General features: G+C 44.7%; 1 protein-coding gene across 1 annotated transcript in view; it reads left to right on the forward strand.

The window, feature by feature from the left end:
- LOC118317076 (ERC protein 2-like) overlaps positions 1–10,000 on the forward strand; it is a 140,329-nt gene that overhangs the window by 128,721 nt on the left and 1,608 nt on the right. The window lies entirely within an intron of this gene.

Consider the following 10,000-nt stretch of genomic DNA (forward strand, 5'->3'; position numbering starts at 1 on the left):
TCATGTCAGTCTTAAAACAAATCTCAGGTGCTCCCTATGAACACAGAGACATGTTTTCCTTGCTGAAATACTCCTCCCAATGTGCTTCCAGTGGGAGTGGTTGAGGACAAAATCCATTCCATAACAATCTTTTGAGTTCAACAATTCAAAGGAGCCAAGTAAACACTGTCATGGGGGGAAAAATTGAAAAGGAATTTTGAACCGAAAGAGTATAAGACTTTCAATACACCCACTGTCGAACCCAATAATGTAGTAATTTCCAGATAATGTAATAAATACCAATAATGTAATAAAACAATCGCCACTACCATGTAATATAACCTGATGATGCAATAGCTTGCCAATAATGTAGAGAATGTTTTAACCAACAATAACTTATAATAACAATGTAGTTAGTAATAACAATGTAGTTAGTATGAAGTTTTTACTTTATTGGGTTCTACAAAAAGAAGGTTAGCCCGATATGATTGTTCAAGGAGACACAAAACTGGTTTCAATGGTCATATATGAGTATTGTTTTAAGACTGACTTAAAAATGTGAACCTATTCTTTAAGCTTGCTGTTGCCCTTCCCAACCATTTAAATATCATCATAACATACACTGTATATTATCAATTTGACCTATTTCAGGGAAATGAAAAACAATTTAACACTAGTTAACCAAGAACTCAAATTTCTTTTGAGGACTCATTATCATAATTCATGGAGTTGCAAGTGAGACATTTTTTAGTCACACTTTTAGTCACAAATATCCAAAGTTACACAGCCGAAAGTTCTCATAGAATACCAACTCTGCGATGCAATATCCATTTCATGTCCATCAACTATTTAGGTTGACTTCTCCTTCAACTAGGTAAGTGCACCGAGACGGCTGTCACCTGTCATTACAGCGAACTGGAGGAGAGATGTGGGGTATGCTAGTTAAACAGAAGTACTCAAAGATGTGGGGTAATGTGAGTGATGGTTGAAAGTCACAGTGTGTGACCTGAGAAAGCTCCTACTAAACATCAGCACATGACCTTGCTTGGGAGGCCTGAATTCTTTCAGCCCTAAGCCGATACTATTCCCAGCACCACCCAGATAAAATGGACCTAGTGCACACACAAACCTACAACAACACACACACACACACACGACAATATTTCATTACTGCAGATTTTATAAGCTACTGGAAATCTGTGCACATGTCACTACATCACATTTTCACAATTCATTTTAGTGTAAACTGTAAGCATCTTTTCTTTTTTCTTCTCGATGTCGAGTGTCATGAGTTTTAGTTATTTGAGTTAAATATAGCAGAGTTGGAAAGTGATCCCGAACTTAGCCAGAACATTGATATTCCACATCCCAGACTTTCATAAACAGAGTGAGGACAGGTTTACTTACATCACAGTCCCAGGTCCACTCCTTGGCCATCATAATAAATAGTGTTGTCTAACCGATGCATTATAACCTGTTGCATTGATCCCAAAGCAAGGCTAAATATTAAGCGCTAGCCTTAGCGCTGTCAGTGTGGATGACTCTATCAGTGTTTGTTTAATGGGTACAGTGTGTTTCAGCAGTAAATATAACAAAACTATGAGTCGCTTTGTCAAAACTAATGAGGATTATTTACTCTCTATCTGCGCACAGAGCCAGAGCTCCGTCACTTTCTACGATGCTTATTTACGATCCGCAGTATCTCCCTTTTCAGATTCACTGGCAGGGCCTTCCAGAAGTGTCACACGGAACACTCCAAAAGGTTGTTAAAGGTTCAAGATGGCCGCCCAAGGAGCGTAGCTGGGTTTAGTCCGCGAGAAACATTTACATGTTAAGGGGTTTACAGCGCTCAAGAGGCCTTTTACAGTTTAGAGAAGTGTCGGGAATCACAACTGACTCAAATATCTGTCTCCCTGAATGTGTTCCTGGTCTCCCTCTCTGTCAAGTTCACCTGATCCTTCTCTCCCCCGCTCTGTCTCACCCACACGGCCCCGCCACACATCTTTCTCCCTCCCACACTGAAATTGAAATGGTGGGTATTTCCTCCCAAAAAAACATTCACCCTCCTCAACTGATCTCTCATTATCCCCCCCCCCCCCCCCTTCCCCCACTCCCATCACTGCTCTAGGACAAGCCTGCAGGCAGTGGCCCCCACTGACGGATTTACTTACTGCACACACACACAAAAAATAGACCTCTCCATTTAATCTGACATTTCGGGAATCAAAATGCACCATCATCAAAACCGTGCGGAATTTTTAGTGACTTCTTTTACTCTCTCCCTTTCTTCGCCCATCTGCTCAGAGAGCAAAGCTCAGAAATGACAGCTTTAAAAGTACCTCTTTGGCATCTTTTGGTTTTTGTTTTGTTTCTTCACACTTTGCTCTCACACGCTGACACAGAGGTCACACTGAGGTAGAGATCACGAGCAGACCACCAGGCCTCATGAAAGCCTCCCTCTTTATCCCCAGCGTATATTCTATGCGTCTCATGTCCCGGGGCTACACTGACCCCAGGAGCACCAACAGACTCAGCCAATAACATGATTGGTTCTTCCTGAGACCGGACTTAAATAGTATTAAGCACCACATTGCAGCTGTGCTAGCACAAACAAACTCACTCCACTTGACATCAATCTCGATTTTGTCGCTCTGTTGCAAATCCTGTTCGTAGACACATTTTATTTAATGACGAGAAGTTTACAAAAAATAGGCAGTACGTATCCATGATGTGCAAGACAGAGGCACTCAACTAATAATAAAGAGAATAAACCACCAGAAAAAAAAATCAGTCAACCCTCGTCCAAGTGGGGTGGATGAATAAATGAACACATTGTTAACATTGGATGGGCAGGGGCTCTGGTGTTTGATGACCAAACAAAAATCTGAGCTGACTGTGTAAATCTCTGTCTGAACTTGTCCACCTCAAATACTTCAGTAGCTACTGAATAGACATTATTATCAGATTCTGTTGACACAAGTGCCTACACACACACACACACACAAAGATCCACATGCAGGCACAGATACACAAACCTATGTAACGAGAGCAGATTGAGATTTGAAGGATCACAATTATTTTCTCAACTGGTTCAAGTGATCCTAAATAGTTCTGAAATGACCAAAGCAAATCATTTTGAATCCAGAGCTCCAGCTTCATTGTCTCTGTGGCCATTTATAGTGCTCTGGCTTACGTAAATATTAGGCTCCAAAAATCTATGGCCCAGATGAAGCCCAGTGATCAGCCTTGCTATTTGAAGTGCAGTTTTTATTGTGTGTATTCTGTCAAATTTGTTTAGTCTCAGCTTTCAGGAATCAAATTTTATTTTAAAAAAAAACACAGTGCAGAAAAAAAAGAAGAAAAAAAGATGCTTCTGTATCTCCAGCCCGATGTGGTAGAAGGGCAAATCAGTTAAGAGAGGGAAATGGACTATGGGCAATAAAAAACAGATGGAAAAACAGAGAGTCTGTGGGCAGTGAGAGAGAGGAAGAGACTCGTTGGGTCAGCAGTGAGGACTGATGGGTCAGTGGTGGAGCATTAATAGCCCCCTAGATTACAACGGCTGCATGAATGAGCACAGCAGTGGATTTTTTTATTATTATTATTATATGCGCACACACAAAATGTGAAAAGTCAGAGAGGTGGAACAAAAGAAACTTTTTTTAGGTGCTGTAACATTGCTGTTTTCTGGCTCTCGGTCCTCCTTTTCCATCTCTCAGGAACAAGGTCTTGACTCCAGCCCACACTGTATCTCCTGCACGGAAACTTTCCTCTCCCTATAAAAGACTAATGGGAATTTTGATATCATGTCATGCCTTTTTCCCACGTCTCTGTGTGTGTGTGTGTTTGTGCGTCTGCGTCCGTGCGCCCGCGCGTCCTATTTTTCACTGCACTTTCAGCGAGAAAAGCGTGAGAGAAAGTTTTTCACTGTAAACTTGTTTCTGTAAACGTTGTGCCTGAGCATGCATGGTACTAGGTCAAACTTTCAAAGTAAATTGAATGCCACCATGCCCCCCCACCCCCCCCCCCCGCCCTAAAAAAACACACACACACACATACATAGGCTTCCACCCTCCCTCCCACACCCGCATGAGAGTGCACCACAGCCAGGCTTGCATCCATTCCGTTTCTTTCCGAATGGGGGTGAGAGGCTGTTACCATGTCAGTCGACATGGCCCCTTATCGGACCATTAGACTACCCTCAGATTCTCTTTCCAGATGGAGGTGAGATAGGGCCTCAGAGGCCCGGACCCCCGCAGACACTGAGAGCATGGAGGCCTCCCCTAATCTCCTACCTGATGGAGGTGCTTTAATGTGGGCTCGGGTTTCACTTGTCTCCCCTGTCTGCCCGGGCCTGCGTGTCAGGATGCTGGCGCGTTCAGGGATCCTCGGCCTGGCTGCTGACGGGCCACCTCTGCTCCACTTCGAACTTTAGCTCCGGGTCAAGGTTGCCGTTAGGTGACACGAGCTCACCAATGAAAAGTAGGTGGGTGGTGGGTTTTATTCAGGCGCTCATGGCCCTACTTTGATGCAGCTGGGCCACAGCAGAGCTCTCTTAATAACATAAACACTACCAGTCACACTGGTGCTCCGCGCGAGAGGAAAGGGGAAGGAATTTTGTGATAAGACAAAAAAAGCTTGGAGGAACAAATGAGTGGGATTAGAGAGAGAGAGAGGAAAGGGAGGCAGATGAAGGGAGAAGCGGTGGCGGGGCAGATGGATAGAATTCCATGTACCTTTTATTGTTGTCGCGCAAACCTGTATTTTGGATGCATGCATGAACATTATGCACTTTTATGCACTTTTTCGCACTGGGGCTTTCAACTTATATTTGTCCTACCACTAACACTTTTCGATCTCCCTCTCTGATGTAAGTGCCTTTGTATATTTGTGTGTGTGTGTGTGTGTGTGTGTGTGTGTTTGTGTGTGCGTGAAAAGTATGTCAAAATAACCTTCACATTAGGCGTAGGTGCTGCCGTATGATTTGTGCATTGGCACACCTTGGCTCGACTCGAGAGCACCATTCCACAGAGAGCCCTCCATCATTCCTCACAGGATTAGAGACAAAAAAAAAAGAGGGAGAGGGACAAGGTTTCAGGGAGGGATTGCTCTTTTACTCTTCGTTGCTGGCAGCGACTTTGCCATAATTTGAATTTTTCAAAATCGCAAACCAGTGTCTCCCGCTATTTCTCACCCTATCTGTCTCCGTCAGCTTCAAACCAGATACCAGTTTTTTTTGGAGGCGGCACAAAGAGTCGGTGCACGCCTGCGATGCGGTGTTTGGACAAGAAGTGGCACACCAGAAGCACACACAGTGTCTGACTCGCTCACAGATGCATGCTGCTTCTCCACGGGAGTTTAATGAGTTTGATACATGAGATTTTTTGGGGGTTTTTGTCCATCAACAGTCAACTCCACCTAGTGGTGTTTGTGCTGAACAGATTTCTGGCAGCGGCGATGAAGGGACTGTTATGAGGGAAACGTTACACCAGCGATTGTTGTTGCTCTCTGAGTCACTTTGCCCCGAGATTGCTCGGAGAGGGAAGATCACTACTAATGTTTTTGATGTGAACTCCTCAAAAGCTGTGCGGATAACGTTGCCCCTGTGGCACAGGCTGTAGACTGTGTTAGTAGGTATCTCCAGCACCTCTTGGCCTGGCATCTGTGAGTCTTGCTCACACTTGCCTTCACCCAGCGTGTTTGCTCAGATGAAGGAAATTATGTAATTAGCCTGTGAGGAATTGTTTTCTTTCACTCTTTAACCCCCCCCCCCCCCACACACACACACACTCTCTCTGTCTTTCTCCCCCTCTCTTTTCTAGTCCTGTGACAGCAGGAGATGGTTCCGACTTAATGCGAGCCACGCCCTGGCTCACATCTTTCATTAATTGCCAGGGATCATCAGTGGAAGAAAGCGAGTGCATGTCATACAGACCCATCTTGGCCGTTGAAGAGCAGCTTTGTTTAAACTTCAAAGGGGGGAGTCTCGGAGGCGAATGAGGGGAGTGGAAATGGAAGCTCTGGGTGCGCAGGGGGCTGCGTCAGGGTGGGTTTCGGCTGGGTCGGGTTGTGTGCTGGGAGATGGGTGCAGGGGTACACGCGGGCAGTAGTGGGGGGGGGGGGGAACCTGGCATTTTGCTCTCTAATTCCAGCCGGCCTGGAGGCCTGGAGCGCTAAGAAGGGCCTCACTGTTGCTCTCTGGATCAGCCAGGTATTGCTTACATAAAAAGCAAGTGAAAACAGCTGTAGGGATAATTAGCTTGATTCTCCATTACATGCCATGAGGGCCAATAACTAAAAAATGGAGTTTTGTTTGGGTTAGAGCTGCAGCCCCAACCAGGAGGAAGTTGTAAAAGTCAGGCCGAAAAAAAGAAAGAGTGGAAAAAAAGGGAAGGGGGGGGGTAAATGTAGGGAAGAAAGAGCGAGGTCTTGAAGCAATTGTTGCAGAGGAGATGTTCTCTCTTGCTGGGACAACTTGATGTAGACCATATTTTTTAAGGGTTTTAAAAAAACCGATGGTATCAGAATGATTGGACTGGGAATGTTTGCCATCCACATGTTTTTACCCATGTAATGTAATCTGTTTTAAGTTCATGGGAATGTGTGACTTCAGATCAATGAATTTGGACTGTGCCCAATTCTGTGTGCTTTTTTATTGCATTTGCTTCCTTACAGTGGGGATGCTGTGTGATTCTTTTTTTTTTCAACCATCACCAAGCATGCTGGCTCAACATAACACCATATAGGCCCTGCTTTCGATAAATCTAATATATAATAGGGATTTGTTTATGTCGTTGCTTTTATTGCAAAGAACGGCTTCTCTTCTGACCGTACTTTTCCAAGGTCAAATAGACCACCGGCTCGCAACGTGGTATTTTCTGTCACACAATAGATGCCTGCGTCCGCACAAAGACATTTGCATGGCTATTTTAACAAAACAATGAGAACCTCAACTCGGTCGATGGGTCTCCTTCTTCACTTCTCTTTCACCCCCACAATCTGCCCCTCCATACCACCGTATGGCTTGTTTTAAGTCTCTCCCATTGGTAGAGTGAGGTGAGGAGGGGGACCGAATCTTTGTACAGGTAATTGAATTTAGTGTGTTTCTCTTTTTTTTCTTTCCGCGGGAGTGAAAGAACAACCAACCACAGGGTAATTCCAAGTGAAAGAGCAGCACTCTGACATTGGTGGTCCCAAAACTCTGCAAGGATCCATTTAACAGGCCGTTTATATTAGTAGCACTTAAAGACAAGAAGGGGTTTGGCTGCTCACATGCAGACGCTCAGGCCTGACGTGCCGTCCTCAGGACAAAGACAGAGAGACGGGTGACTAGCTTTAGGGAGCAATGCAGGTAGTCTAACTAACTAGGCACATTATAGATCTGTATCACCTATTTGCTTCCCAGGATTTCAAGAAGATGTTATGTTTTAAAGATACGCCATACTGGTAAATCTCAATTATCACGGGACTGGACCAGGCAGTATGAATGTTTTTTTCACTTCAACAAGGCTTCTGTTTCTGCAGCGAGCAATCTTGATAAGTCAATCGTTTCCCTTCCTCCGGTCACAGGCTGAAGCAAGTATTAATATGAGAAAGTGTTCACCCTGTCTGATCCCACTATTAAGCACCCAGAGTGGAGGAGGAGTGGAGAGGAGGATGAGGGCTACTCTGGGAGTAGAAGATAGGAATGGCTGATTGGAGTTGGAAGGAGATGATGGCGGGTTGTTGTTTGGGAAAGAGGGAAATTACATTTTGCCATTTGAAGGAATGCATTGATGTGGTAGATATATTTATTTGGATTGTTCAAACAATTTAGAACATTTGCCGATTCATGGATGTGGAAATAAAGCTATCAGCAATTTCTTTTCCCACTCTTGCTGAAAGTACGTGGCCGTGTGAAGTGGCTCAATATGGCTCAAAATGGAAGGGATGCCGCTAATCTGTTGGAATAAGTGTTTCGGTTTATCGGCAGCCGTGCCTGTATAGATTCAGGTCACATGTGGATATTACAGTGCAATTTATCACACTCCTACCCGCACAGTCCTCACGCAGCCGGACTGCTGCACATCGCCGGGCGTCTGTTTGATGAATGGAATCCCCCTATGTGTCAAATGTCCCTGTGTGCACCGCTGCCAGCAGAATCAAGTGCGAGTCTTATTTTATGTCACATGTCGTTCCGACACTGGAAACAATATCCTACGGAACAAGTCAATTCGAATAGCTGAGTTGTGTGGACAGAAACGGTGAGAGCAGCTGGTTTGATTACAGTTGTTTTCAATCAGATTCTACTCACTTCAATTCTTTTCCCTTTGAAATCGGTTACAGGAACACCGACAAGTGCTACAATGACCCGCGCAGCTGCGGTTTACACGTTCACTTAGCAAAACAAGAGTGTACAAGTTGTTAAAATGTTCTCATTGTGCACAGCAGTATCCATGTGGCTGGCTTCTTTCTTTTTTTTGCTGCCTTTAGCAGCCGATGATGCAGAAAATTGTGGACAGTGACCTTTGAGCTGAAGTGGCTTTAAGCAGCCTGTCAGAGCCATTTGAGCTCACTAAATTACCCAGAGTGTGGTTCTGGCTTTTTCCCCTGCTGATATAATATGCTTCGCGCCGTCACATTTCTAAATCGGGCACAATCAGGACCGCGAGTGCCGCACTTTCAACCCAGGGACATAAAAGTCCGTATGATTTTAACACTCTTGTTGCAACACGCTGACATGTAAAATAATCACTGGCCGATAAGCGTACACACGTTCACGACCACATATAGCAACACGCACACGTCCTCATTAACGGCGCGGACACGGCCATCACACGTGAGTTTGTGTAGTGAATGCGTCTGTTGTGTCGAGGTAGTGAGGTGTTGACAGAGAAGAAAGAGGAGCGGCCTTCAAACACATCCACAGGCAGGTCGCGCTCTCCATTATGTCCTGCCGGGGGCCGTATTTGTTGATTCTCTGGCCCCCGAATCATTAATTTAAGTGCAGACGACAGCGACGAAACTTGAGAATGGCGTCCCAGCACACACACAAATTCACACGCAAGCGTGTGCATGCGCAGACAAACATTCGTTCCTGCAGACAGCTTACATGTACACACACACACACACACACACACCCTGTGTTGCATAACAAATGATGGCACTTTAATTGCTGTGCCTGTTTATTTACTCCTGGGTTGTAATGGATGGTCCTTCTGTGCCTGGCAGCCAATCAGAGCGAGGCAGGAAGAGAGCAAGCAGCCCTGCAGAACTGGACACATTCCTTTACAATCTGACATCCCCCTTTATACACAACACACGCTAACGTAAGATGCTACTATTAAAAACTGGTTGCCCCCTTATCCATAAGATTTTTCTGTCTCGTTTATATTGTTGATCGATAAACAGGCCCGATAATTTCTACGGCAGAATATTCCCCTAACTTTACCGATGTAGAATTAAAGTTCTTTCACTACTCCCTCTCTGGGTGACTGATGATAACGTCTTCGGTGATTGGTAGTTATTTTGGGGCCTGTTTGCTCAGCCAATGAGGCGCCCCCAGCGTGCCAGACATACATCATTGTTTCTTCTTTTTTTTCCGCAACTGAACCCTCAGGAAAGAAGTGAGTTGTTGCTGACTGCTGTGCAGCCTGAATAACAGACACATTCCGATTCCGCTTCCCCCCCCTTTTTTATTAATGAGCACTTGATGTTTGGGCTGCTGCCAACTGCATTTAGAGCATTCTTAAGGAAGTCTGGAGACTTGCCAGACAGCAAGAGGAAGAAAATGGTCAAGCTATAGCTAAGAAAATACAAAATATCTAACACTGGACCTGAGCGTCTGAGTTTTCTTTGTGCGTTACCAGGCATTGTAATTCTATGATGTAACCTTTTTCGGAGATGACCGAGGGAAATTAAAAACAACTCAAGATCCTTGGCTAGATAATGCATCTTCATATCCCTGTGTGGATTTGAGCATTTGTTTCTAATTCTTTGCGGTTGAGCTCTCGTACTGATTGTTTTTTCTCAATGTTTCTTT

Source organism: Scophthalmus maximus, chromosome 3 (genome assembly GCF_022379125.1).
Source record: "Scophthalmus maximus strain ysfricsl-2021 chromosome 3, ASM2237912v1, whole genome shotgun sequence".
Classification (NCBI taxonomy): Eukaryota; Metazoa; Chordata; class Actinopteri; order Pleuronectiformes; family Scophthalmidae; genus Scophthalmus; species Scophthalmus maximus.